At 48.5% G+C, this 4,897-nt stretch overlaps 1 pseudogene; it reads right to left on the bottom strand.

The window, feature by feature from the left end:
* Positions 1-2,495: 2,495 nt before the first annotated feature.
* LOC149106915 (uncharacterized) lies at positions 2,496-4,834 on the bottom strand (annotated as a pseudogene).
* Between the last annotated feature and the right edge of the window lie 63 nt (positions 4,835-4,897).

The raw sequence follows: 4,897 nt of genomic DNA, 5'->3' as shown, positions 1-4,897 counted from the left end.
AGGGAGGGCCTAGGTACAAGTGACAGGCCAACATCCCCCCTTCTTTGAAAAAAAAAATAGTGATAAATAAAAACAGAATAAAGTAGGCAATATCAGCCTTATATAAGATTCTGTTCTAACTGTTATCATGGAAGGTTCTGCAGCCGTGTTGTTATGCAGCGCAAACGTTAATGGCAGGCATTACTTGAGTTCAAAGTCTTTGAACCTAGTTGGTGGTTTGATGAGTCTTGTGCGTGTTCTCACTTCGGGTTGGTGATCCCTTGGCGGTTCTTGGATTGTAGCAAGAGGTGTGTCGGTAGACGGCGCACTTTGGTCCGTGTCTGGTGTACTGGGTTCTTGTGTTTGTGGCGGGGAAGAGGTGTCGAGATCAGGGCCGCTGTTACTTGTGTCCGACGAGGGAGGTGGTTGCTGTTTAGGCTGATTAGTGTGCATGTTCAGCTCTGATCCTAGAGGATTGTAGTGATGTGCAAGACTGTGTCCTGGTCGAGGCAGGAGTGTAGGTGGAGTGGAGGGTGGTGTTGGGGGAGGAGGAGGTGCTGCACGCCTGATGTGTATCCGATTTCGTCGAATGGTACTGTGGGGCGTTTGTATGGTGTAAGATCTTGAGTAGCGTTTTTCAGCGACACGGCCATACGCCCATGGATTGCCTGGTTTGCTTGTCGGTGGTCGTGCATACACAAATTCACCAATGTTGATTATATTGTGCTCTGGACCCGCTGTCTTGTCATAGTGAGCTTTACTGGCGTTGCGTTTGGCTTTGATTTCTGCTGATACAGTGTCACGGTTGATTAACATGGGCTCGAGAAGGTGGTCAGGTGTTGGGAGCATCGTGCGTGTCCGGCGGTTCACCATGCGTTGGGCCGGAGAGTAGGTGTGGCCCTTTGGTGGTGTGTTTCTGTAGTTGAGCAAGGCGATTTGGAAGTCATCTGATTTCTTTAGCATTGACTCCGATACTTTCACTGCTGCCTCTGCTCGACCGTTGCCTTGGGAGTGGTAGGGACTTGAGGTGGTATGTTTGAACCCGTATAGAGAGACAAAGTCCATGTAATCCTTACTGGTGAATTGTGGTCCGTTGTCTGTGTGGCAGATACGTGGAACGCCAAACCTGGCAAAATGAGCTTTGGTTTTGTTGATGACTGATGTTGCCAAAGTGTCGTCAAGTTCATCCACTTCGATCCAGTCAGAAAAATGGCACACTGTTGCAAGGTAGGCTTTCTGTCTGTGCATGAAGATGTCTTGGCTGATGATCTGCCATGGTAGTGTTGGAATCGGAAGTGATCTCATAGGTTCTTTTGTTGACTTTGATCCATACTGTGCGCAGGTACTAGAGTTGTTGCACATATCAAAAACTGCTTGTCTCATTCCGGGCCAGAATAGTACTTCTCGTGCCATGTGTACATTTGACTCAGGACCAAAGTGGTTTGCATGGATTTTCAGCAGCATTTCAGCTTGCATGGACTGCGGTATCATAACTTGTGCGCCTTTGTAGATGAGGCCATTGTCAGTGGTTAGCTCGTCTCTGTAGGTCCAGTATGTTCGTAGTGGTTGTGGTAGCTGCTTTCTGTCATCTGGCCAGCCTTGGGCGATTGTGGCCATTAACTTGGAGAGGTGTTCATCCTTTTTGGTCTCGTCGCGTAGGCGAGATTCGGTGGTTTCTGTGAGGCAAGGGTTGTGGGTATCGGCTTCCTCTGTGAGTTCGGTCCTGAATACTTCAAAGTCTGTGACCCTGGCATGTACTGGGGTAGGCAGTGCTGCTCTTGAAAGAGTGTCTGCCAGGTAGAGTGAGGTTCCTTTCTTGTATTTGATGGTGAAGCGGTATCTCTGCAGTCTCATTAGCATTTTCTGTAGCCGTGCTGGGGCTTTATGGAGAGGCTTTTTGCAGATGGTCTCAAGTGGTTGGTGGTCGCTGTGAACTTCTATGTCAGATTTGCCATAGAGCCAGTGGTCGAATTTTCCAAATGCGTTACAAATGGCCAGGCACTCTTTTTCGATTTGGGAGTATCGTTGCTCTGTTGCGTTGAGGCTGTTTGATGTGTATGCTACAGGTTGGAGGCGTCCTTCACTATTGGGCTGAAGAAGAGCACCGCCCAGGCCTTCTTCACTTGCATCGACTTGAAGTGTGACCGGTTTACTGAGGTCATAGTATTGGAGCACTGGTGCAGTGGAAATGAGGTGTTTGGCTTTGTTAAATGCGTCATCTTGTGCTTGTGCCCACATAAAGGGGGTATCTGACTTGGTGAGTTGAGTGAGAGGTCGGATAATGGTGCTGAGGTTCGGACAATAGGGTGAGAGATAGTTGGTCATTCCTACGAATCGCTGAACACCTGCTTTGTTTCGGGGTGGGGCCATTGCTGAGATTGCTGCTATCTTGTCTGGGTCTGCTTACATTCCTCGATCAGTTATGACATTGCCCATGAATTTGACTTGTTTTAGTTTGAACTGTAGTTTGCTCTGGTTTAATTTTATGTTCTTTTTTGAGCAGCGCTCCATAAGCGCGACAAGACGGCGGTCATGATCTTTCTCAGCTTCTTGGTAGGTTGTTCCGTCTCCAAAGACAAGTATATCGTCTGCGATGCATAATACTCCATCAAGGCCCTCTAGAGCTGACATGAGGCGCTTTTGAAATTCCTCGGGGGCGCTTGATATGCCAAATGGGAGGCGGAGCCATCGGTATCTCCCATAGGACGTGTGCATTGTCGTCATCAGTGACGATTCTTCATCAAGGGGTACGTGTAGAAAACCTTCTCTGACATCAACTAGTGAGAAACATTTGGCATGGCAGAGTTTATGGAGTTGTTCAGACAGTGTTGGCATTTGATACACTGGTCTGAGAATACCTTTATTGACTGTTTGACTGGGGTCAATGCAGATTCTTGTCTTCTTTGGTGTCTCTTTAATGACTTCATTGGAGCACCACGAGGTGGGTTCCTCTACTTTCTTTATGATACCAGCTGCAGCGTATCTGTCAAGGGCTTCCTTTTCTTTGATGCGTTTCGCCACAGGGATTCGATGTATTGGCATTTGTACTGGTGACACGTCAGCTTTTACTTCGAAATGAACTGGGGGTCCCAGGCAGCCAAGGCCTTCGAAGTTTTCAGGATACTGTTTGAGTATGTCTTCCTTTGTGAGTTTCCCGGGTGGGGCCAGGCGTCTTTTGGAAGGGATCATTATAGGTTTAGAAGGTGAGGGCGTTGCTGGGTCACCGTATGGGCCGGCACTGTTGGGTTGGTCAGGGTGGTTACTCCATTGAGTGTACTGTTGGTTTGAGCTGTTGGGATGCCTGGGTCTGGATTGGTTTGTGATGAGCTGGCTGGGTAGGCAGGGGCTCTCTTGCCTGACGAGTCTTTTACTGCTGATGTGAGTGAAAATATTTCGTGCGCCCTGATGGTGATGAGCCCCAGTGCCTCGCAGTCGGAGCCAGAGAGAAGGGCTGGTTTGTTCATCATGACATCTCGAGGAAGTATCTGAAATGTAAGCGATTCGTATCTTTTGTTTCTTTCGCACAGAAGGTCAATCTGCCCAAGTGGTTTCAGCGGCTGGGAGTCGCCATAGGGGTGTAGTATGTAGGGTGACTTTCTAAGCTTCATGTTTGGCGTGAGCCTGAGAAGAGTATCTTCAGACAAGGTATTGCAGGTGGCGGCGGTGTCTATCTGGAATGTCACCGGGGTGAATTTGTTCCCAGTTGCAGACATGGGCAGTGTAACAAAGTACTTTTTCTTTGCGTGGTTTGTGTGGATGCTGTGTATTTGCCGTGTTTCCAGGGAGTAGCACTGTTCTTCGTAGTCATCTGTGTAGTATTGCACAGGGTGGTGATCATTTGCCGTCTGCAGCAGATGTAGGTTTTGTTCACGAGGGGGTTTTGGTTGGGACCGGCCGCGAGGTGCCCTGTGGCCTCGACCCCTGCCCTGAGCTTGCCATTGGGTAGTTCTCCGTGGTTGTTCTTGTTGAGGGGGACCTGTCTCGAGACAGACTCTGGAGAAGTGGTCGTTAATTCCACACTTGTGCAGGTTTTACCATTTGCAGGGCATGTTTTCCAAGGGTGGGGTCCACGTCGGTCTCCGCACCAAAAGCAGGTTCCAGGCTCCCGCTTTAGTTTCATTTGTTTGTGGCTTATCCAATTTACTTGTTCCTCAATTCCTTTTGTGGCGTCTGTAATGAGTTTGTTGACTTTTTGGGCTGACTCGAGAGCCTTGGCTTCGGCGACGACGTCTTGCATGTTCTTAGGCATTCCATCCGACTTTAAGTGCGTTTTTAGTAGCTCAGCTCTCATTGTGCCATCGTGTAAGCCAAAAACGAATTTGTCGCGGCACATTTCGTCTGTCAGTGTATTGTACGAGCACAGGCTGCCCGCCTGTCTGACCTTAACTTCCCATTCTTGAACAGATTCGTGTGGGCTTTGTTGAGTGTTCCAGAATTTAAATCTGTCTGCCAGTAGGGAGCTTCCGATAGATCCAGTGTAATGAAGTCGTAATTTGTCCATCCAGATCCATGGTTTATTCTGATCATCAGCTGTTATCTGGGGTTCGATTGTGTAACGGATCACCTGCAAAGCTTCGTCCGGCATTGACGATCGGAGCGCTGATATTTCCAGTAACGGTTTCTTGTAGTAATCTGCTCTCTCTGTCTCGGGATTTTTCGCCAAGTTTCTGTAGTCGGCTTGGATACAGTAGTCGTGGAATCTGAGTTGGAAGTTCTTGAAATTTTCTGACATATTCCCCCCGAGTTTCAATTCGGGTCGCTTGAGGTTCGCCATCGCTGTTTGACGAGTCGGCTGTGGTCGTTAAATTCGCTAGATGTACGTTTACTCTCCGTGAATGCTTCTCTTGTCGATTTATCGGATCGATCCTACTTCTGACACCATGTCGGGCGGTACAGACGACTCAAACAATATCGAGAG

Source organism: Orbicella faveolata, unplaced genomic scaffold, assembly GCF_042242905.1.
Source record: "Orbicella faveolata isolate gen_17 unplaced genomic scaffold, um_ofav_v1 contig_3, whole genome shotgun sequence".
Lineage (NCBI taxonomy): Eukaryota > Metazoa > Cnidaria > Anthozoa > Scleractinia > Merulinidae > Orbicella > Orbicella faveolata.
Note: the sequence above shows the minus strand (reverse complement) of the source record. Positions and strands in the feature narration are given on the sequence as shown.